The sequence below is a fragment of the Macaca mulatta genome, chromosome 7 (genome assembly GCF_049350105.2).
Source record: "Macaca mulatta isolate MMU2019108-1 chromosome 7, T2T-MMU8v2.0, whole genome shotgun sequence".
In the NCBI taxonomy this organism is placed as follows: domain Eukaryota; kingdom Metazoa; phylum Chordata; class Mammalia; order Primates; family Cercopithecidae; genus Macaca; species Macaca mulatta.
In genome coordinates, this window is record NC_133412.1 from 111,401,184 (window position 1) to 111,427,500 (window position 26,317).

Genomic DNA, 26,317 nt, shown 5'->3' on the forward strand with positions numbered 1-26,317 from the left:
AAATGGTGCTGGAATAACTGGAACATAGTGACATATGGAAGATTACAACTGGACTCCTTCCTTTTACCATACTAAAAAAATCAACTAAAGATGGATTAAAGACTAAAAATGTAACACCTACAACTATAGAAACCCTTGAAGAAAACCTAAGGAACACTATTCTGGATATAGGCCCTGGCTAAGGTTTCATGACAAAGACGCCAAAAGCATTGAAACAAAAACAAAAATTTACAAATGGGATCTAGCTAAGCTAAAGAGCTTCTGCATAGCAAAAGAAAATATCAACAGAGTAAACAGACAACCCACAGAAAGGGAGGAAATATTTGCAAACTATGCATCTGACAAAGGTTTAATATCCAGATTTATAAGAAACTTAAACAAATTAATAATCAAAGAAAAAACAACCACATTAAAAAGTAGACAAAGGACATGAACAGACACTTCTCAAAAGAAGACATATATATGGTCCACAAGCTTACGAAAAAACGCTCAACATCACTAATCGTTAGAGAAATGAAAATCAAAACCACAATGAGCATCTCACACCAGTCAGAATGGTTATTATTACAAGTCAAAAGAAAACAGATGCTGGCAAGGTTGAAGAGAAAAGGGAACACTTACACACTCCTGGTGGGAATGTAAATTAGTTCATCCACTGTGGAAAGCAGTTTGGAGATTTCTCAAAGAACTTACAACTACCATTCAATCCAGCAATCCCATTACTGGGTGTATACCCAAAGGAATATAAATCATTCTCCCATAAAGACACATGCACACATATGTTTATTGCAGCACTATTCACAATAGCAAAGATATGGAATCAACCTAAATTCCCACCAAATGGTAGACTGGATAAAGAAAACATGGTACACATACACCATGGAATGCTATGCAGTCATTTAAAAAATGAGATCATGTCCTTTGCAGCAACATGAATGAAGCTGGAGGCTGTTATCCTAAGCATACTAACACAGGAACAGAAAATGAAATAGTGCCTGTTCTCACTTATAAGTGGGAGCTAAACATTGTGTATACATGGACACAAAGAAGGGAACAATAGACATTGGGGCCTACTTCAGGGTGAAGTGAGTGAGGAGGGTAAGGATTGAAAAACTATGAATTGGGTACTATGCTTATTACCTTGATGATGAAACAATATACACATGAAACCACTGCAAAATGCAATTTACCTATATAACAAACCTGCACATGTACCCCTGAACTCAAAATAAAATTTATTAAAAAAAGGCAAGATTGTCAGGGTGGATCAAAAAACAAGACTCAACTTTATGTTGTTTACAAGAAATCCACTTTAAATATAAAGACATATATGGATTAAAAGTAAATGAATAAAGATATATCATACTAACACTAACCAAAAAAAAGAAAACAGGATAGTTGTATTATGTTTAGAAGAGATGACTTATGAGCAAGGAAATTATCAGAGATAAAAAAGGGCATTACATAATAATAAGTGGTCAGTTTTCCAAGAAGACAACACTTCTTAAAGTGTATGTACCTAACAACAGACTGTCAAAATATGAGCAGCAAAAACTGATAGAATTGCAGGAAAAAAGAGATGAATGCACTCCTATAGTTAGAAATTCTAACACTCCTCTATCAGAAATGGACAGATCCAGCAGGCAGAAAATCCCTAAGGACATAGCTGAAATCAACAGCACCATGAATCTGCTGGACATCTATAAACTCCTTCATACATCAACAGCAGAGTACACATTCTTCTCAAGCTTACAAGGAACATCCACCAAGATAGTTCATATTCTGGGTCATGAAACAATACCTTAAGACATTTAAAAGAATAGAAATTATGTAATGTATTATCTCAGACTATAGTAAAATATGTACTAGAAATCAATAACAGAAAGATAGGGAAAATTGCAAAGTATTTGGAAGTTAAACAAAACACTCCTAAATAACACATAGACCAAAGAAGAATAGACATTTAAAAATACTTTTAACTAAATTGAAATGAAAACACAATTTATCAAAATTTGTGGAATGTAGTAAAAGTATTGCATAGAGGAAAATTTATAGCATTGAGTGCAGATATTACAAAAGGAGAAGAAGCTAATGATATAATATAAGCTTCCGCCTTAGGAAGCTAGAAATGAAGAACAAATTACACAAATGTAAACAGAAGAAAACATGTGATTAAAACATAGAGCAGAAATCAATGAAATTGAAAACAGTAAATCAATAGACCAAATCAACAAAACTAAAAGCTGACTTTGGGAAAGATAAATAAAATTAATAAGCCTCTAACCAAACTAAGAAAAAGACAGGCTGTGTTATGTTACCTTTCATATCTAAGTATATGATACATTTCCAAGCAATTTAGTATATATGCTAAGGTAGGGTTCAAGGTTAGTTTTCTCTATACAGATGTTCTAATTTATTCAGTATATTTACTGAAAAGACTATTATTTCCTCCAGTGAATTTTGCTGTTGTCTTTGTCGTAAATCGAAAGGTTCTATATGTTTGGATCTGTTTCTGGACTCTCTATTCTGTTCCATGGACCCATCTGTCTACTGTTACACCTACATTCTGTCCTGGTTACTATAGCTTTATGGCACCTTGTGCAATATCTGGTACTATAAGTATCCAATATTGTTACTCATTAAGATTATTATAGTTATTCTACTTCATTTGTATTATATATTTTAGAATCAGCTAGCCAATTTTTATAAAATCGAATTCTTTTAAATTTATTAATAAATTAAAATATTAATAAACTAAAAATTAATAAATTAAAAAATTATTAAGAAGATTATTTTCTATGAGGCAAGGGGCAGAATGTTTCAGGTGTTAAATTAATCATTTACATATTTTGTCATTCACTCAGTAAACATTATCGAACAGCAATAACTGGGGCAAGGAATTATTTTTTCCAGCCCCTAGCAAGAGAGGAAAATAAAACACAAATTCTATTTTTCAGGATCTGATATAGTAATTTGACTTGTGTCTTTTTAGTAAGAAGAGGAAATATAGCCCAGTCCTTTTTCAATTGTGCAACAATTTTACACTTGCAAGACTTTTATTTTGCCTAATGGGAGCTCAGTCTCTAGATTAAACTTCAAAAGCACCAATTTCAAAATGTCTAAGACATATTGAAGTATAATTTCATGCTTTAGTAATGTTCAAACATTTCTAACTTGCTTTAGCCCAATATTTTTATAATAAAACAAAAATAAACCATTTGCTTAAAATCTTCAATAATTTTAATATTTTGACCCTGAAATCATGTTGAAAATAGTTCCCAAGGTGAGAAAAGGAAATTTTATTTTAAAAACTTATCTTCATTGACCCTCTTTTGACCAAGAGTTGTCGATTTGGGGGAAGGATAGGAGACAAATATGTTTCTGAACCACGTAAGATCGATGAGCTCCCCAGCATGTTTCTTTCTGCATTCTGCATCTCCTCCATCCTTCCACGCACTTAATTTTGTGTTTCATCTGTTGCCTCATAGCCCTCCCTGCTGCTTCTCTTACTAGAATACTTTCTGCCCTACGTGGAGGAAATATTTTTCCTTAAGAACCTACCCTTCTTGGGTGCAGTGGCTCACGCCTGTAATCACAGCACTTTGGGGGACCGAGGCCAGTAGACTGCTTGAGCCCAGGAGTTTGAGACCAGCCTAGGCAACATAGTGAGAACCCATCTCTAACAAGAAAAAAAGTAAGCCAGGCCTGGTGGGGTCTGCCTGTGGTCCCAGCTACTCAGAAGGCAAAGGTGGGAGGATCGCTTGAGCCCAGGAAGCCAAGGTTGTATTCCACTTCACGTCAGCCTGGATGACAGAGAGAAACCCTGGATGACAGAGCGAAACCCTTCACACCAGCCTGGATGACAAAACAAACCAAACAAAAAAAAAAAACCTACACTCTCTCCCACCCCACAGAGTGAAGAGGTTAGGAAGCCAGTGTCATCGTGTGGGCGGGTTAAACAATGTGGTTGTCAACAGCAAGAAGTTATGATCTCTAACCAATATCACAGCAATACCGCAGTCCTATTTATCTAATCTCTGCTTTGTGAGTATGCGGAGGAGGTGGCTGAGGAAATGAGAGGCAGGGTGGGGAATGAGGGAGAGCTGAGGAGCAGGGGAAAGAAAGAAAATGAGCAGTGCCCTGCTATCCTGGGCTTAGCTGCATAGCATCTTGAAGTGTGTCTAGCCTGGTTAAAATGCAAGAAATATACTTTTTGAAACCTAGCGGCAAAAAATAAATAAATAAATAAATAAAATAGTGCTGTTTCTCTTAATGTGAAGTGTTAGTGATGTAGAAAAATCATAATTCTCAAAGCCTTCAGATGATAAAATGCAAAAGTCATTCAGTGATCCAAAGACCACAGAGCATTAGCAAGTAGCCAGATATAAGTCTTGAAGAACAATAAGGCATTGTAAAACGGCTTGATAAAAGCAAGTTCTCAAGTTGCTGTGTTGTTCAAAATCCTGAACTGGGTATTAAAACTCAGTTTTACTTTCCTTGAATTGAAGTTGAATTTTATCTTCAGGAAATAACCTGGAAGACCATTCTTCTTCATTTCCTGCTTTGAATATATCAAGTTTCAAATCAGGGAAATGAAAAGAGAAGAAAAGAATGATGTATGAAGTCAAATGGAAGACAGAACTAACAATAACTCTTCTGAAATACAAAACAAAATATGCTAAAATCAGCTAGAATGGGCTGAAACATTAGACATGGAGCAAAATCAAAGCAAGAGTTTCATTGCTTTGTTCTTTAAGAATGCAAAGTGCTTCTCGAGCACTGGGTATGAAAATGGGCAGATCTTAGTGCTCTCTAGTAAAACTCTAAGAGTAACGCCTTTTAATAATAATGTCTTGTCATAATATTGCTATACCACAGTATGGCTTTCCCATTTCCATTAGACATTAAATATAAGGCTCATTTTGGTATACAATTGGGGATATTATTAAAGAAAAAATGTCAGAAGCAAGTGTTGAACATTTGAACTCAGAAACTGCCTACTGCATGTCAAACATCAATTTGGGTTACCTCCTTTACAAACAAGGCTGTTTCATGAACACTGAATAAGACAGCAAAGCAAATAGGATAAGAATAAATGAGGATTTCTTACACATAACAAAAGGGCACATTGCTGAATAAATTAAAGGGAACTAAGAAAAGATGAAGATATCAGCGTTTTAAAAGCATAAAGCTAAAAGGCATAAGTAAACAGAACAGAGTAATGCTGATTCGATGGGAATTTACATTCCTTACACTAGCTTGTCATTTATATTCAATTTAAAAATGGGTCATCATGTCAGAGCCTGCAATTTATGCCATTATGGATATTTGAATACTGATGAGAAAACATTCCTTTTCTCAGGAACTGAGGTCATCTTATACTTTAAAAGGTATATCATAGTTGTTTTTAAAATGATATATTACAAATGATTTGCCATTTTAAATAAAAATTGAGGGAATAGAATTATTACGAAGTTCTCCCTAACAACTAGTGCTTTAGGACTGCTCAACTAATAGGAAAGAAAAACAAGGCCGGGCGCGGTGGCTCAAGCCTGTAATCCCAGCACTTTGGGAGACCGAGACGGGCGGATCACGAGGTCAGGAGATCGAGACCATCCCGGCTAACACAGTGAAACCCCGTCTCTACTAAAAAATACAAAAAACTAGCTGGGCGAGGTGGCGGGCGCCTGTAGTCCCAGCTACTCGGGAGGCTGAGGCAGGAGAATGGCGTGAACCCGGGAGGCGGAGCTTGCAGTGAGCTGAGATCCGGCCACTGCACTCCAGCCTGGGCGACAGAGTGAGACTCCATCTCAAAAAAAAAAAAAATCACTAGTGGTACTTCGCAGAAAGAAAACATAGACATTTTTTTTAATTCAAATTGCTCTCAAAACCATAACTGCTTCAATGCAAGAATACCTTCTTTTGTTTGCCTCAGTTGCTATCAGATAATCTTTCAGCATTTGGTGCAATGCCTACTTTCAGTAAATGCCTTTTTCCCCTCCCACACAGGATGTGAGAGTCAACTGTTCTCCTTAGTGGGTTCTCTCAGCAATTCCAGACCCCATGAAATAAACCTCTGAAGCTTGCTCGTCTCCCAAGCACTGTGTAAACCCACTGAAAACTTAAGTAATGGAGTAAACAGCTTCCTGTGGCTTCCTGATTTTACTGCTTCAGTATGCAAATTCTTTCTTTTGCCAAAATAAATAACACTAACACAATCATAAATGCAGAAAATTTCATGAACATATTAAAATAATCTCATGCATTATAAATGTTTTATTTCTACATTCAGCTCAATTTCCCTGATGCTAATTATCCCCAGAATATTTCTGAATTTGTTTTTTAATTCACTTTTTGGAGCAATGGACTATAACTACATTTTAATTGCTCAGAATATTCTGCTTATATATCTCTGATTGTGTGTTTCTAGTTCTTTCAACCTTGATGATTGTGGTCTTTTTATAATCAGTTCAGAAGAAGGAGACAAAAAAAAAATCTGGACTCTGTATGTACATAATTTGAAGTACAATTGTGTTTCATAAGAAAGCTTTATAGGTTTTTTTGGACCTACTTCACATAGAGAAAATGGAGTTCAGGGAAATTTTATTATTTTTCACATGCGTTTAGCAATATGTGAGTAAATGGTATTCAGTATCACAAATGTCTTCGAGGAAAGGCTTTTGATTTCATTTTATACTGAGGATTTCATTTTTTCATCCATTGGCAGACAGTCTACCTCCCTTGGATTTCAACCATTTAACAAATACTTATTGAAAGTTACCAATTTTTCGGTTATTGTTTCAGCTTGTGGGACCGTGAGCAAATTAAACAATATTCCAATCCTCAGGGAGCTTACATTCTAGAAGGAGAGATAGATGATAAACAACTAATATGCTACGCAGTATCAGCAATGATGAATGCTGTGAAAAAAAACAAAATAGGATAAGGAGCTAGATAATGACTACAAAAGGGCTATTTTAGATGGGGTGGTGAAAAAAGGCTTTTTTTTTTTTTCTAAATACAGGGAGCATATGTATAGGTTTGTTACATGGGCATATTGTACTCAGGTAGGGAGCATAATCCTCAAAAGGTAGTCTTCAATCCAGGACCGCCTCCCTTTCTCCCCACTCTAGCAGTCTCCAGTGTCTATTCTTCCCATCTTTGTACTGATGGGTGCTCAATGTTTAGCTCCCACTTTATATATATATATATTTTTTTAATTTGAGGCAGAGTCTCACTATGTCGCCCAGGGTGGAGTACAGTGGCACGATCTTGGCTCACTGCAACCTCCACCTCCCGGGTTCCAGCCGTTCTCATGCCTCAGCCTCCCAAGTAGCTAGGATTATAGGCACCCATCACCATGCCTGGATAATTTTTGTATTTTTTTTTAAGTAGAGACAGGGTTTTACCATGTTGGCCAGACTGGTCTTGACTCCTGACAAGCGATCTGCCTGCCTTGCCACTTATAATTAATAAGGATTATGACCTCTAGCTCCATCCATGTTGCTGCAAAAGACATGATTTCATTCTTTTTTATGGTTGTATAGTATATCATGTTATATATATACCACATTTTTTCATCCAATTCACCACTTAATTCCACGTCTGATTCCATGTCTTTGTTACAGTGAATAGTACAGCAATTAACATGTGTCTTTTTGGTAGAATGATTTATTTTCCTTTGTCTATATACCCAGTAATGGATTGCTGGGTCGAATGGTAGCTCGTTTTTTGAGAAATCTCCAAACTGCTTTCCACAGTGGCTGAACTAAATTACATTTCCACCAACAGTGTATAAGTATTCCTTTTTTTTTTTTTTTTTTTTTTTTAGAAATGGCATTGATTTTAATACTTATTATATATATACAATCAGTATTTCTTTTTTTTAAGGTTGAGAAGGTATTTCTTTCTTTTTTTTTTTTAATTATACTTTGAGTTCTAGGGTACATGTGCATAACGTGCAGGTTTGTTATATATGTATACTTGTGCCATGTTGGTGTGCTGCAGCCATCAACTCGTCAGCACCCATCAACTCGTCATTTACATCAGGTATAACTCCCAATGCAATCCCTCCTCCCGCCCCCCTCCCCATGATACGCCCCAGTGTCTGATGTTCCCCTTCCCGAGTCCAAGTGATCTCAGAAATAATACCACACATCTACAGCCATCTGATCTTTGACAAACCTGAGAGAAACAAGAAATGGGGAAAGGATTCCCTATTTAATAAATGGTGCTGGGAAAATTGGCTAGCCATAAGTAGAAAGCTGAAACTGGATCCTTTCCTTACTCCTTATACGAAAATTAATTCAAGATGGATTAGAGACTTAAATGTTAGACCTAATACAATAAAAATCCTAGAGGAAAACCTAGGTAGTACCATTCAGGACATAGACATGGGCAAAGACTTCATGTCTAAAACACCAAAAGCAACGGCAGCAAAAGCCAAAATTGACAAATGGGATCTCATTAAACTAAAGAGCTTCTGCACAGCAAAACAAACTACCATCAGAGTGAACAGGCAACCTACAGAATGGGAGAAAATTTTTGCAATCTACTCATCTGACAAAGGGCTAATATCCAGAACCTACAAAGAACTCAAACAAATTTACAAGAAAAAAACAAACAACCCCATCAAAAAGTGGGCAAAGGATATGAACAGACATTTCTCAAAAGAAGACATTCATACAGCCAACAGACACGTGAGAAAATGCTCATCATCACTGGCCATCAGAGAAATGCAAATCAAAACCACAATGAGATACCATCTCACACCAGTTAGAATGGCAATCATTAAAAAGTCAGGAAACAACAGGTGCTGGAGAGGATGTGGAGAAATAGGAACACTTTTACACTGTTGGTGGGATTGTAAACTAGTTCAACCATTATGGAAAACAGTATGGCAATTCCTCAAGGATCTAGAACTAGATGTACCATATGACCCAGCCATCTCATTACTGGGTATATACCCAAAGGATTATAAATCATGCTGCTATAAAGACACATTCACACGTATGCTTATTGCGGCACTATTCACAATAGCAAAGACTTGGAATCAACCCAAATGTCCATCAGTGACAGACTGGATTAAGCAAATGTGGCACATATACACCACGGAATACTATGCAGCCATAAAAAAGGATGAGTTTGTGTCCTTTGTAGGGACATGGATGCAGCTGGAAACCATCATTCTTAGCAAACTATCACAAGAACAATGAAGTATTCCTTTTTCTCCACAACTTCGCCAGCATCTGTTATTTTCTGACTTATATAAGATGGTTATCTCATTGTAGCTTTGATTTGCATTCTCTGATGATTAGTGATGATGAGTATTTTTTCATGGTTTTTTTTTGGCTGCTCGTATGTCTTCTTTTGATATATCTATTCATGTCCTTAGCCCCCATTTTTAAATGGGGTTGTTTTGTGCTTGTTGATTTAAGTTACTTATAGATTCTGGATATTATACTCTTATCAGATGCCTAGTTTTTTGAATATTTGTGTCGTTCTGTAGGTTATCTATTTGGCTTTTTGAAGAAGGTGGCATTTGCACAGTGATGCCAGTTTATACTTCAATTGATCAGTGGCTCCTTCTGGAATGACTCACTAAATCCTACAGTTCTCATTTGTTAGCTGATGTTCTTGAGTCCTGCTAATGGCCCCTGTACTCTGTAGTTTCAACTGAACAGTGAACATAAACCCTCTATCTTTATGAGTCTATCAGACTGCTTACCAAAAAGGCTTTCTATTACTGAGACCCTATCAGGTTTGCAGCACTACAGGTGAATTGAGAAAGCAACATTAGGTTCCATAATAATTATTAATATAAAAGTATATGATGATTATGACAGTGATATATAATAAAAGTCACCCTTAAAATAAAGTTTTAAAATCTATGTGTACAATTTGTTCTTGTTTTAGTTATTTTAATAGGCCCTAAAGCTCTACATATTTTCTTGTTATTGTTTCTATAAAAGTAAATATTGATTTCCTCAGAGTTTGTAACATGTTGGTTATTACAAAACAAAGTAGACCATTGCTCATTGCCTGTGATAGATGTAGTAGAAAATGTTAAAGTTGAGTCATTTTAGTACAACCTTATTGCTTTTTAATAAATTTATCTTTCTCTACTGATTCCTTTGAAAGTAGCATTTAGATTACAGGTGTTCCTGTATAGGGTAATGACAGTTTTGGCTGCAAGGAATAAACTTCTGGGAGTAATCTAGATGTCAACTGTTCTCATATTTATGAATTTCCTCTGAAGCTTCAGTGAGGTAATGGGGAAAATCTTAGTTTACAAAGAAGTGAGAGGAAAAAAGATAAATATATTGCAAACATGGTGACAATATTTTTATCTTTTACCTCTCATAATGATGGTATTCAAGTTACATTTACTTGATTATTTATTACCTTGACTTTATTTTCTGAGCATGATGATTGATTCCTCATATTGACTTTTTGCTTTACCTTTTTGCATGACTGTCCGTAACATTTTAATCAGTAAAAGTTTTTCCCTTTAATTATGGTGATTACTTTGAAGAATTAAGTTGTCCCTTTAATAGAAACAGTAATATTAAACCTAAATTTGATTATCTATTCTTTGTTATTTTATAAAGGAATGTTTGGATAATACTGCTCATTAAAGTTAATTCTACTATCTTTTTTGTTAATAAATATCCCTTCTATTTACTGCTCTTTAAGAAAATTAACTAGATCCTACTAGTGCCAGTAATATAAGAACTTTTTTTTTTCTTTTTACTGTGAAAATTTGGCTTATATATCAGATAGAAAAGCAATCCTTAGGAGAATATTTTCTAACATAACTCTTTGGGCAAAGGTAGCTGATGTTATAATTTATTAATGCCAATTTAATAGTTAACTGGCTGAGAACCTTAGTGAGCATGAATGTACAATCTTTGTCAAGAAAACTGGAGCAGAAAAATCTAGAATAATCAGATTCCTGCTTATAAGCTGAATGAGCCTTTCACTGTGGATGTCTTCACATTGTCCTTATTTTTTGAAGAAAATTTCTTTAAGCCCTTTTAATTATGCCAGAAACTACACCTTTTTTTTTTTTTTTTTTTTTTTTGAGCTGGAGTATCGCTGTCTCCCAGGCTGGAACGCAGTGGCACAATCTTGGCTCACTGCAACCTCCACCTCCTATGTTCAAGAGATTCTCCTGCCTCAGTCTCCTGAGTAGCTGGGATTACAGGCATGTGCCACCACACCCAGCTAATTTTTTGTATTTTTAGTGGAGACAGGGTTTCACTGTGTTGCCCAGGATGGTGTCGAACTCCTGAGCTCACGGGATCCGCTCACCTCAGCCTCCCAAAGTCCTGTGATTACAGGTGTGAGCCACCACGCCCAAACCCAGAAACTACACTTTTTAAAAGCTTTACTGTAGATAAATAAACGGAATTCTCCTTGAACAAAAGAATAAACAGCATATGAGTTTTCAGTAAGAATTTATCTTTTGTATTTGTGAAATGAGACCGGAAGCACAGAAAAGAACATTCTATGGATTGCTGCCAGTTCAACTGGGAGTTGAAAGAACTACTCAGAAGAAGCTGGACCAACACCTGAAACTGAAACAGAAATTATCAAGGAGTCATAGAGTAATAGGATCTTGACAACTCTGAGTTTAAAAAGGTAACTTAAAGTCCATGAAATAACCAATTGCCTAATGCTTTAATTTTTATAACAAAATACCAGCTAAGTTGGCTGTCCAGCCTATGATTGAACACGTACAGCAAGCAACTCACTGCTACACTTCTCTTTTATATTTCTATTAAAAAGTCATTTTAATAAAATTAAATCTATTGATATTCATCCTAGCTTTATCCTTGGCAGGTTAAATTGAACCATTCTCATCACACAGAGCATGTCAACAGCACACTGAAGAGAGCAATGAGCATTGTGGAGCCAAAGGAGGCTATCACACTCCTTTCATTGCAGAATCTAGAAACTATTTCTATTAATGTAGGCTTAGGATGACATTAGCTTTTGTGGATGAACATCACAGGGTTGACACAAAGTGAACTCAGGGGCAACTGTAACCTGAAATCAGTTTTAACAATGCTGCTGCCAAGTCATGTATCTCAATAAACTACTTTAGAATCTACTTCGGCCTCCTTTTATTAATAAGTTTTTAATTTATCCTCTGGATTTCTCAAAATCACATCACCTATGTAAATGTATTGAGCACATGCTTATAATTTGGTCCAAATCATTAGCAAACATGTTTAAAAAAAGAGGTATAAAGACACCCATAGAAACTTACAGATTTATGTTAACTCTTCAATCAGTGTCATTTGTACAGTCATTTACCCAATTCATAATCCAGTTAATTAGAGTAGCATTTAGCTATTCCTCCACTTTGGCAAGCAATGTATCATTGGTATGCTTTTCATATGCCAGTTGATATCCAGATATCCTGCTGTTACACATGACTTATCTTTGAAATTAATAATGCCATTGAAGAAAAATAATTGTTCACTTTTTATTTCTTTATCCCCCTCCTTCCACAATTCAATCACTAAGTACAGCTGATTTTCTTCTAAACATGTTTATTTAATCATTTCCTTTCATTCTCCTTGTAGTACCTTCATCCAAGCATATTGCACCTCAGTTTATTGCCTCTTACCATAGATAGATCCATGTTTAATGAAACTTGAAGCTGATAACATTTGAGGAATCCTATTTCAGAAAAATAATACCAAATTATGAAGTAATTATGCATATTGAAACTAGTCCATGCAAGGAGGGAGCTTAGGCTTAGCTTCACAGTAAAGCTGCCACTGTGCTTCACTGGTTGATCAGGTGTTTGGAGTAGAGTGGTAACAAGTCTGGCAAGGCTCCTGTTCCCATGGCACTTGAGTTATAACCATAAGAAATAATTCTACTGCATTAAGACTAGCGTTGGGTCACGGTCCATGATGCTGATTTAATATGAGCATAACACTGGCACAAATATGGGAAGTTAGACATTAAAACAAACTGATTGACAACTCATTTTCTTCCTTTCTTCCTTCTTTTTATGTTTTATTTATTTAATAAACATATAATAATGGTACATATTTATGGGGTACAGTGTGATGTTTCCATATACAAACACATTCTATAATGATCAAATCAGGGGAGTTAGCATATCCACTACCTCAAACATTTACCATTTCTTTGTGGTGATAGCATGCAAAATCCCCTCCTAGCTATTTGGAAATGTACAATAAATTATTGCTAACTATAGTCATCCTACTGTACAATAGAACATCAGGACTTATTCCTCCATCTAACCATAACTTTGTACCAATTGGCGAACCACTCCGTATCCCACACTCTTACTCTCCTCAGCATCTGGTCACTGCCACTGTACTCTCTGCTTCTGAGATCAACTGTTATAAAGTGCACATATGAGTGGCATTATGCAATATTTGTCCTTCTGTGCTTAGTTTATTTCACTTAACATAGTGACCTCCAGCTCAATTCATGTTGCTGCAAATGGCAGGATTTCATTCTTTTCTATGACTAAATAGTATTTCATTGTGTGTGTGTGTGTGTGTGTGTGTGTGTATATATATATATATATATATACACCATATTTTTAATCCATTCATCCATTGATGTACACCTAGGTTGATTCCGTATTTTGACTATTGTCAATAGTGCTGTAATAAACATGGGAATGCAGACATCTCTTTGCCATGCTTATTTCATTTCCTTTGGCTCTATACCAAGTAGTGGGATTGCTGGATCATATGGCAGTTCTATTTTTTATTTTTTGAGGAACCTCAATACTGTTGTCCATAATGGCTGTACTAATTTACATTCCCACCAACTGTGTATGTGTTCCCTTTCTCGAGATTTTTGCCAGCATTTGTTATTTTTTGTCTTTTTAAAAATTGATTCATGTCATTTATGATAGTCCTCTTTTTCTCTTATTATTATCTATTTTAGGCTCAGAAGCAGATTCCTCTTTCTCCCAACCCACACTCTATTCGGATCTGTTCTTCCTGACTTGACCTTGACTTTCATCTTAATGTTTTAATTTGAAGCATCTGCCCCTGGAAAGCTGTTTTCTAAATTTCTGGTTCCCAGTCTCCTGACTTTCTAGTTCCTTTGTCTCAAGGACACCAGAACATAGGATGAGTAGGCAGGTAAAATGTTCAATTGTAAAAAACAGGGACTGGAAATTCATGCTTTGCGTTCTTTACTGTGGACTTGTTCCTTGCTGTGAATGCCAGGAGAGTCTGTGGGACCACATTTGTAGTTTTGCTCTTTTATAAAATCCAATATGTATTATGAGCATAAGTGTATGAACATTCATTTATCACCTTAAATTATATGTATAGGAGACCCTTGACATTGCTGTATACCAAGCTCTTTCTGAATGTCTACTTTTATGTTGTGAAAGTTACATCCTGAATAACACTATTGAATAATCTTTTAAAATGTAAACCAGTGAAAATGAACTGCCTGCATTAGGAATAACAAGAAAGCTTTTTAAAGAGCGGATTTCCATATTTTGTCTACCACATGTATAGAGAACAACAACAAATGGCTTCATGGAAAATGACAAAGTCAGTGGTTCACAAATTCTAGCAAGCACCAGAATCACCAAAAGGGCTGGTTACAATGCAGACAGTGGGGCCCCAACACAGTAGTTTCTGATTAAGCCAGTTTGGAGTGACCCCCAAGAGTCTGCATTTGTAACAAGTTCCCAAGTGATACTGATGCTACCAGCTCATGGGCTACCCTTTGAGAAGCATTGGACTAGGACTTCCCAAAGCCCAGTGTCATGTACAGAGGCATACTTTTACCACAGGTTCACTGTGAATACTATTTAAATCAATGCCTCAGCAAACTTACAAACCACCACATCACAGATTTAACAATCACTTGTAAGTGGTCAACTTTAAATCCATAAGTGCCAACAGTCTACTGAACTTGATCTGCCTTTTTTACAGTTGAGTACTAAATTGAAGCTTAACCTTTTTTTTTTTTTTTTTTCTGAAAAGGGACACACATCTTTTATTCAAGTACCTGGACAATACTGTAATTGAGATTGAAAATCCAATGGCAATGTCCAAATGTAAAGATCAAGCTTTTATGTAAATTTCTATCTGAATAACTGCTTCTATGTATTAGCACTAAAATGATCTTTGTTTTCAATCTGTGACAGTGTGGCAACAATTGTATAGTAGCAACTTTTGCTAGATTGTTTGCTTTAAGGAACACTTCCAAAATCTCACTGGCTTACAACAATAAGATGTATGTCTTGTCCATGTTATAAGTAGCCTGTAGATAGCTCCTGTTCTGCTCTCTCTTCTCATTCTGGGACCCAAGTGACAAGCCATTTTCATGGCAGAGGAAGGGAGAAGTGGCTGAAGCCTACTATGGCTCTTATGGTTCTGCCTTGACATAGTGTGTTGCGTTTCTGCTTACAGTCCATTGTGCAAATAGTTACATGACTCAACCAGATGTCAGTGTATCACATGACCACATATGTTGCTGTGTAATCCTATAGGTTGGGCATCAAATAATTAGACATAAAAGTACAATATTACATACTAGAAACTAGACTATATATTTAGCTCTACAAAGAGTATGCTCAGAAGTCGCAGTGACTAATAGAAGACTTCAGAATAAAGAATGAGTTATTTCTTTTCTAAAAAATAAAACTTGTGTATATTTGAGGTTTATAACATGATGTCATGGGATACAGATAGTAGTAAAATATTATTAAAGTGAAGCAAATTAACGAATTTATTATCTCAGTTACTTTTTGTGTGCAAAAGCAGCTAAAGTCTTATTTTAAAAATCCCTATTACAAAAAAATTTTATTAACTTTAGTCCTCATGTTGTACAATAGATCTCTAAACTTGTTCATCCTATGTACCTCTTATTTTATGCCATTTTTTTTCTCTCCCTGTACCCCCACCTATGGTAAACAGTTTGTATTCGTCTGCGCTCACAGTGCTATAAAGAATACCCAAGGCTAGGTAATTTATAAAGAAAAGAGGTTTAATTGGCTCATGGCTCCTCAGGCTTCACAGGAAACATAGTAGATTCTGCTTTTGGGGAGGTCCTAGAAACTTTCCAATCATAACAGAAGGCAAAGGAGGAGCCAGCACTTCACATGGCCAGAGCAGGAGGAAGGTAGGGGAAAGTGCCACATACTTTTAAACAACCAGATCTCATCAGATTCACTATCATGAAAACAGCACCAAGGGGGAAATCCACCTCCATGATTCAATCAGCTTCCATTAGTCCCCACCCCCAATATTGGGATTACAATTCAACATGAGATTTGGTTGGGGACACATATCCAAACTATATCATTCCAGCCCTGGCCCCTCCAAATCTCATGTCCTTCACACATTGCAAAATACAATCATGCCTTCCCAATACCCCCCCACCAAAATCTTAACTCATTCCAGCATTAACTCAAAGGTTCAAAGTCCAAAGTGTCATCTAAGACAAGGCTAGTCCCTTCCTGTCTATGAGCCTATAAAATCAAAAACAAGTGAGTTACTTCCAAGATACAATGGAGCATAAGCATTGGGTAAATACTCCCATTCCAAAAGAAAGAAATTTTGGCCAAAAGGAAGGGGCTACAGGCCCCATGCAAGTCTGAAACCCAGCAGGGAAGTCATTAAATCTTGAAGCTCCAAAATAATTTTCCTTGATTCCATGTCTCACATCCAGGGCACCCTGGTGTCAGGGGTGAGCTCCCAAGGCCTTGGGCAGTTCCACTTCTGTAGTTTTGCACAGTTCAGTCCCTACAGCTGCTCTCATGGGCTGGTATTGAGTGTCTATAACTTTTCCAGGTACATACTTCAAGCTGCTTGTGATCTACAATTCCAGGATCTGGAGGATGGTGGCCCCCTTCCAACAATCCCACTAGACAATGCCCCAGTGGGGGACTCTGTGTGGGGGCTCCAATCCCATATTTCCCCTCTGCACTGCCTGAGTAGAGGTTCTCCATGAGGGCTCCACTCCTGCAGCAGGATTCTGCCTGGCCATCCAGGCTTTTCCATACATCTTCTGAAATCTAGGAGGAAGTTCCCAAGCCTCAACTCTTGCATTCTGTGCACCTTCTGGCTTAACACCACACAGAAGCCACCAAGGCTTATGACTTGCACCCTCTCAAGCAGTGACCCAAGCTGTACCTGTACCCATGCTGGGCCCTTTTTACCCACAGCTGGAATTGGAGTGGCTGGGATGGGAAAGAAGTGTCCTGAGGTTGAACAGGGCAGAAAGGTGCTGGGTCTGGCCCACAAAACCATTCTTCTGTCCTACTCCTCCAGGCCTGTGTTGGGAGGGGCTGTAGCAACGGTCTCTGAAATGTCTTCAAGGCCTTTTTCCCCATTGTCTTGGCTATCAGCACTTATTTTCCTTTTAGTTATGCGAATTTCTGCAGGCTGCTAAAATTGCTTCCCTGAAAATAGGAAACTTTTCTATTTTTCTTTTCTACCACATGGCCAGGCTACAAATTTTCCAAACTTTTATGCTCTGGTTCCCTTTTTAATTAGAATTTCCAATTACAGGTCATTTCTTTGCTCACTCACATAAGCATAGGTTGTTAGAAGTAGCCACATTACAATTTGAATGCTTTGCTGCTCAGAAATTCCTTTCACCAGATACCCTAAATCATCACTCTATAAGTTCAAATTTCCACAGATCCCTATAGCAGGGGTACAATGCAGCCAGGCCCTTTGCTAAACCATAACAAATGTGATTTTTTTTCCAGTTTCCAATAACTTCCTTATCTCCATCTGAAACCTCATCAGCCTGGGCATCTCTGTCCGTATCACTATCAGCATTTCAGTCACAACGATTCAACAAGTCTCTAGGAAGTTTCCAGATTTTCCCTGATCTTCTTGTCTTCTTCTGGGCCCTCCTAGCTCTTCCAACTTCTGCACATTACACAGTTCCAAAGCTGCTTCCACATTTTCAGATATCTTTATAGCAATGCACCATTCTCGGTAGCAATTTTATGTATTAGTCCATTCTTGCACTGCTATCAAAAAAATCTGGAAAAGGATAATTTATAAAGAAAAGAAGTTTTATTGGCTCATGATTCCAGATTCCACAGGCTGTACAGAAAGCATAGCATAGCTTCTACTTTTGGGGAGGCCTCGGGAACATGGCTTCCAATCATGGGGCAGGCAAAAGGGGACCCAACACTTCACATGGCTGGAGCAGGAGTAAGAGGCAGGGAGGTGCCACACACTTTTAAATGACCAGATCGTGCGAGAACTCACTTACTATCATGAGAACAGGACCAAGGGGGTAATCCTCCCCCCATGATCCAATCGCCTCCCACCAGGCCCCACCTCCAACATTGGGGATTGCAATTCAACATGACATTTTGTTGGTGACACAGATCGAAACCATATCACAGTTTCATTTGCTATGTCTGTGTATTTGAGTACTTTTTAAAAATATATATGTTCTGCACGTGAGATCATGTAATATATTTTTTCTGTGTCTGGATTATTTTACTTAGCATAAAGTCTTCCAAGTCCAGCCATGCTGTGGCATATGGCAGTATCTCCTTCTTTTTTAAGGTTGAATACAATTCTATTGTATATGCCATATTTTCTTTATCCATTCATCTGTCAATGGACATTTAGGTTATTTCCAGATCTTGGCTATTGTGAATAATACTGTAATAAACATGGGAATATAGGTATATTTACAAGGCAGTGATTTCATCTCCTCTGGATATATACCCGCAAGATGGATTGCTGGGTTGTATGGTAGTTATATTTTTAATTTCTTCAGGAATCTACATACTGTTTTCCATAGTGGCTGCACCAGTCAACATTCACAACAGTGTACTGGGGTTCCTTTTCTTCACACCTTTGCCAACTTGTATTATCTCTTGTCTTTTTGATAACAGCCATCTTTATGGGTGTGAGGTGATATATCACAGTGATTTTAAGAACAGCTATTTCTTATCTACACACTCTTAGAAAAAAAATACAAGGCCAAGTGATAGACAAACTGAAAATGAAAGAGCATTACTGTAGTTCTGGCCAGTATATTCCTGAAAATAGAAAGTATTAGCCAAGTTCTTTGCTTTTCTATCTATAATACAGAATTAGAAAACATCTCATAATGCTTTAGGGATATTAAGGATAATATGAGGATTTATTATTTTTCAGAGAGGCTAAGTAATTTCTCCCAAGGTATTTTCAAGGTTCTGTGTTCCCCCTGGGAAAAAAATTTCTCAAAAAGTCTAAATGTATTTTTAGTTGTTATTAATGCCATGACATTGTACTTACTCTGGATGGAATACATGAAAATATAATTTCTGACCTTGTTAAAATAAATTTAAATTGCTTTAAACTTTTTTTTTACTTTGATAGATTGTGCACTCTCTACTATTATATGAATAGGGCCAAGGGCACTTGGTAATAAAATTAACTTTGATCTCCTTTCTAAACTTAATAGAATTATGTTACATATTAGCTTATACATAATTAATGCTTGGAATAACACATTTTACTCCTCTGGCATAGTTTTCTACTCACCTATTTTCTACACATACAGTCATGCATTTCTTAAATATGGGGTTAGGCAAGTTCAATTTTGTCATTGTGCAAAGATCATAGCACGCCTATACACAAACCTAGATGGTATAGCCTACTACATACCTGGGCTACAAACCTGCACAGTATATTACTGTACTGAACACTTTAGGCAATTTAATACAATACTATTTGTGTACCTAAACATTTGTAAACATAGAAAAGGTACAGTAAAGATACGACATAAAAAATAGAAAGTGATACACGTCTATGGGGCAGTCACCATGAATGGAGCTTGCAGGACTGGAAGTTGTTCTGAGTGAGTCAGTGAGTGAGTGGAGAGTAAATGTGAAAATCTAGGACAGTACTGTACACTACTGTGGACTTCATAAAAGCTGTAAACTTAGGCTACACTACATTTATACAAGAATATTTTTATTTCTTCAAAAATAAATTAACCTTAGTTTACTGGAACTTATTTCCTTTTAAAAATTTTTAATTTTTTAAAACTTGTTAACTCTTTTATAATAACACATCTTAAAACCAAACACACTGTACAGCTGTACAAAAATATTTTCTTTCTTTATATCTTTATTAGTTTTTTTCTAATTTTCTTTTTTCTTTTCTTTTTTTCTTTTTAAACTTGTTTGTTGAAAACTAAGACACACGAACATTAGCCTATACCTACACGGGGTCAGGATCATCAATATCACTGTTGGTCACCTCCATATTTTGTCCCACTTGAAGGTCTTCAGGGGTAATAACATGAATGAAACTGTTATCTCCTATGATAATAGTGCCTTCACCTGCAATATCTCCTAAATGACCTGCCTGAGGCTGTTTTACAGTTAACTTTTTTATATATAGAAGATTACACTCTAAAATAATGATAAAATATACAGTACAGTAAATATATAAATTAGTGATAGTCGTTATTATAAAGTATTATGTCCTATACATAATTATATGTGCTATATTTTTATATGACTGGCAGTGCAGTATTTGTTTAAACCAGCATCACCACAAACTGGTGAGTAATGCATTGTAACTATAGCATTATGATGGCTAAGACATAACTAGGCGATAAGAATTTTTCAGCTCTGTTGTAACCTATCAGTGACTGAAACATTCTTATGTGGCTCATAACTGTACTTAAAAAAATTTACTTACTAAAATTTTTGTTTCTAAAGGAAGAAATTCTTTTTATTTTCCAATTTTACTGAGGTAAAATTGACAAATAGGGATTGTATATATTTAAGGCATACAACTTGATGTTTTCATATATGTATATGTTGTGAAATAATCATCAAAATTAAGCTAATTAACAGGTGTATCACATCACATAATTACCATTTTCTTGTGTGGGGGGGTTGGGGGGGTGCATGGGACACTTCAGATGCACCCTTAGCACATTTCAAGTAAACACTGGTATTTTTAACTATCATCACCACGCTGTATACTAGATCTCCAGAACTCATTTATCTTTCCTAACTGAATCTTTGTTCCCTTTGATGAACATCTCCCTATTTCTAACCTCCACCCCTCCCACTGTCCCTGGCAACAACAATTTTACTCTGGACTTCTCCAAGTTTGAGTATGGACTGCTAAGGAAGAAATTCTAATTGCTCTTTTACAATAGGCAGCAGCTGAGCTATCAAAAGTATAACTGCTTTTCTACCAGTTTGCTCAGGGATGTCTGTTGTGATGTAAGTGGCTTCCTGGACCCTTCACTGGTGCAGAGAACTATGTTATTGAATTTTTTTAACTTTTATTTTATTCTCCAGCAATTCCCAAGTACCAAGAGCTATGATGTAAAAGGTGCTATCTGTTTACCTGCTGCCACAATAAACAGGACAACTTTTAATTTCCATGACTACTGAAATCCAACTTTTAATTTCCATGACTACTGAAACCCAACAATAATACTGGGGTGCCTTGATACATCCAAATGACAGTTCAGAACACCTGGGACCTGGGGTCTGAGACAAGAAACATGGCAATACTTGATGTGATTGGAACAGCCAGAAATAAACCATTCCTTTGAGGGATGCAATGTCTAATTAGTAGCAGAGAATATTAATACAACATGGCTGTGATTTAAGGGACCCGTATGTACATTTTCCTTTATTCTTAAATTATGTTTTTAGCACCTTATTATTAATATATGATACCTATATCTTCAAAGCCTTTGTGTTATCTCATTCTCTCCTCACAGTCTTTCTGGTCATATTCACTTTGCAGATAAGGAAATTACATTGCAGATAATTTAAGCAACTTTTCCAAAATCACACATCTGGTTAATGAAAAAATTACAACTTGAACGCAGGTCCTCCATTTCATATTCTGACACCCTTAACAATAATGATAGCTGCTTATTACTGATTTTTGTAAAAAATAATCAAACTGACCTTGCAGTCAATTCAGTTCCCTCATTAAAATTGCTGACAGCATTGGATTGCTTATTCTTAATCTCATGTTCTTTATTACATAAAATGATCTTGATGTCTGTTACACCTATTTATTAGAAGCATTTAAAAATAGTCAAATCTTCCTTCTGGACATAGGACCTACTTACCAGAGCAGGACTGGTAAATTTCCAGATTTATAGAAAGTGTTTTTTACACAAACCTTCAGGCTTGAGTTTGCCAGAAGATTCTACCAGATATCTGAACCACCAACAACAGAGACATCGAATTTGAGCACAGATTATATATCTATTGTCACCTTTCTCCCCGTGCCCCTCAAAGTTACCTCACTCAATGAGAAGTCAATTAGGATAAGCAAAGATATGCATTTTGGAGAAGACAGGAATTGCTGACTTTTTAGTCTATTACTTTCTCTATATTGCCTGGATATGTATGAATGATACCATGAGAAATATAGTACTTGGTCTTTGCTGTAGAGAACATACAATCTATACCAGGAGATAGGACATACACATCAAATAAGATAATTAACAATGTTTCTTAATTAATTCTTTAACCATGTATTCAGCAAATATTTATTGAACACCAAACCTGTGCCAGGTATTATGCTAAAGGAACAAAATAGGGAGGTTGTAGTGCAGACATTAAAGCAACATGAGCACCACAACAAAATACAAAACTTAAGTGTTGTCCTAGTCCACCTGGGTTGCTAAAACAAAATATCATAATTTGGTGGCTTATAAACAAGAGAAATTTATTTATCACAGTTCTGGAGTCAGGGAAGTTCAAGGTCAAGGTGCTGGTGGACTCACTGTCTGGTGAGGGCCCATCTTGTTGAAACTTTACATGGCAGAAGGGATAAGCTTGTGCCTCTTTAGTGCCTTATAAGGGCACTAATCCCATTCATGAGAGCTTCACCATCATGACCTAATGACCTCCTAAAAACCCTACCTCACAATACCATCACGTTGGTGATTACATTTCAGCTTATGAATTTTGGTGGAATACAAGCATTTAGATCATAGCAGGAGTAGACGTTAAAGCAATATATAGATTGCTGCAAAAGTAACTGTGATTTGCACAAACTGATAGCTGTCACATACCTGTGACAAATGGAGGATGATCCTGGTGTTTTCACTGAAGGGCAGGTGAAGCCCTAAAGAATGGATACAAATAACAGAATTTATTTTATAGCTGGGTAGTACTCTATTGTGTATATACACTACATTTTCTTTATCCACTTATCCATTGATGGACATATAGGTTGTTTCCATCTCGTGGCTATTGTGAATAGTGCTGCAGTACACACGGGAGTGCAGGTATTTCTTCACCACACTAATTTCCTTTCTTTTGAACATATAGTCACCAGTGGGATTGCTGGATTATATGGTAGTTCTACTTTTAGTTTTTTGAGGAATCTCCATATTGTTCTCCATAATGGCTGTACTAATTTACATTTCCCCTAACAATGTATGAGAGTTCCTCTTTCTCCATATCCTCACCAGCATTCATTATTGCCTGTATTTTGGGTAAAAGCCATTTTAACTGGATGAGATGATATCTCACTGTAGTTTTAATTTTCATTTCTCTGATTATTAGTGAATTGGAGCATTTTTTCATATATCTGTTGGTCATTTGTATGTCTTCCTTTGAGATATGTCTATTTAGCTCTTTTGCCTCTTCTTTAAAGTATTACTTTTTCCCTATTGAGTTGTTCCGAGATTTTTAATATTTAAGTGCTTAAAAGAAATTTAACTCATGGAGATAGAGAGTAGAATGATGATTTCCAGAGGCTGTAAAAGGTAGTGGGAGGGGGAGATAAAGAGGGAATAATTAACACATGCAAAAAAACAGTTAAAAATAATAAGATCTAGTATTCAGTAGCACAGTTGGGCAACTACAATTAAAAATAATTTATTGTATATATCAAAATAACCAAAAGAATTAAATTGAAATGTTCCTAACACAAAGAAATGATAGATGTTTGAGGTGATGGATATCCCAATTACACTGACTTGATCCTTACATATTTTATGCTTATACAAAAATATCACATGTACCCCATAAATATGTACACTTTTTTTTTTTTTTTTTGAGACACAGTCTCACTCTGTCACCCAGTCTGGAGTGCAGTGGCGCGATCTCACCTCACTGTAAGCTCAGCCTCCTGGGTTCACGCCATTCTCCTGCCTCAGCCTCCCGAGTAGCTGGGACTACAGGCACCCGCCACCATGCCCGGCTAATTTTTTGTATTTTTAGTAGAGATGGGGTTTCACCATGTTAGCCAGGATGGTCTTGATCTCCTGACCTCGTGATCCACCCGCCTTGGCCTCCCAAAGTGCTGGGATTACAGGCGTGAGCCACCGCGCCCGGCCAATATGTACAATTTTTATGTATCCATGAAATTTAAAAATTAAAAAAGGAACAGATAGAATCAAAAAGAGAAAATATTTTAGACTAGATATGTGTAAAGTTATAGAAGATGGAAGTGAGTAGAACTTATCTGGGAGAGAGTAATGAATATGCTACTTGTTAGAAGGGAAGAAGTGGGAGAAAGGAATTGGGACGAATCAGTGGAAGAGTTTGAATTACAGGTTAGTATGTTTAGATAGCTTGTTGCAATAGGGCATGACTAAAGTTACCAAACAGAAAAACCGGTGAACAAAGCAGCAACCTGAGATGATTAATCTGGTTACAGTGTGCAAAATGGATTGTTGTAAGGGGGTTGGGGAAGATACCAAGAGTAGATAAGAGTGGAGGACAGATTAGGAGGGGGTCAAGGGAGATTTCTAGAGTACGAAAAATTATCTACGTCTTGATCTGGTGGCTGGGCTCAAGCAAATATATACACAGAACGTCAACAAACTGAGCATTTAATATTTGCTTACTTTACTGAATGTTTTACTTCAATACCAAATTACTAACAAAAGAAAAACAGTGCTTATGAGGATGGAGGCTGGGGGCAATGGAGAGTGGTTATCTTTCCCTCATCTCGTGTATCTGATCCATCAGTAAACCTAAGTGAGTCTACCTCCAAAACATATCCTGATTCTGACTCCTTCCTTCCATCTCTACTACTTTCTTCCTAGTCCAAGCTAATGCTATCACTCAGCTGGAATATTACAGTGCCTTTCTAACTGTCTTCTTTTCACTTTTACTTCTGTCCCACTCCTCCCAGTTTGTTCTTGGTACAGGGGGCAAAGTCAGATCCTTTAGAAAAGATCATGTCACTCAAGCTGAAAATCCCTCAGAGCTTTCATATCTTTTAACTGAGTCTCATACAACCTCCTAAATCTGATTTACCAAGCTCCATGTGACCCGATCTTTGCCTACCTCCACACCAACCCATCCTGCTATGCTCTAGATACCCTGCCCTTTATTTTCCTCTAACATGCCACACTCTTTCTCAGTCTAGGGCTTTTGAACTAGCTGTTATTACTCTGACTAGAATGCTTTTTCCTGTTTTTCCTGGACTTTTTCTTGTCACACAAATCTCCATTTACATTAGCCCTTTAGAAGGTGGCTGTTACATGCTAGTAACAGGAGGCAGACAAGAAATAAACATTACTTAAATACGAAAAATATGAACAGTGATAGGTGCTAGGCAGAGAATTGATGTAGCATGATGTGACAGTGTCATTAGAAAGGCCTTCCAAAGACCTGCTAAATTATCCCTCTGTCTCTCATGTTTATCATCTTCTCCCCCATTGGAAACACTGTGGTGTTCATAACACTGGATTTAAATTCTACCTTCCCTGCTGTGTAACAATTTACATATCACTTAGCTTCTAAGAAAGTTCATGACTGCATCTTTAAAATGGAAAAAAATGGTATTTTCTTCCTCATAGATTTGTTGGGAGATTTCCATAAGATATTCATGAAAAGCATTTAGCACAGTAACTATCACTTATTAGCAATTGTTATTAACCTAAGTGAAATGGGGTTTAATAAATGTTAGCTATTGTGATGTTGTGGTAAAAAGCACTAGTGGGTGAACGTGAGGTATTCACATTTTTAAGCTTCAAGCTGAGCCATCATCCTCACAACATGGGAATAGAAAACCAAATACCATATATTCTCACTTACAAGTGGAAGCTGAACAATGAGAACACATGGATACAGGGAAGGAAACAACACATGTTGGGGCCTGTTAGGGCAGAGTGTGGGGGCAGGGAAAGGGAGAGTGTTTTAGTTTGTTTTCATGCTGCCAACAAAGACATACCCAAAACTGGGAACAAAAAGAGGTTTAATTGGACTTACAGCTCCACATAGCTGGGTGAGGCCTCAGAATCATGGAGGGAGGTGAAAGGCACTTCTTACATGGTGGCAGCAAGAGAAAAAAAATGAGGAAGAAGCAAAAGC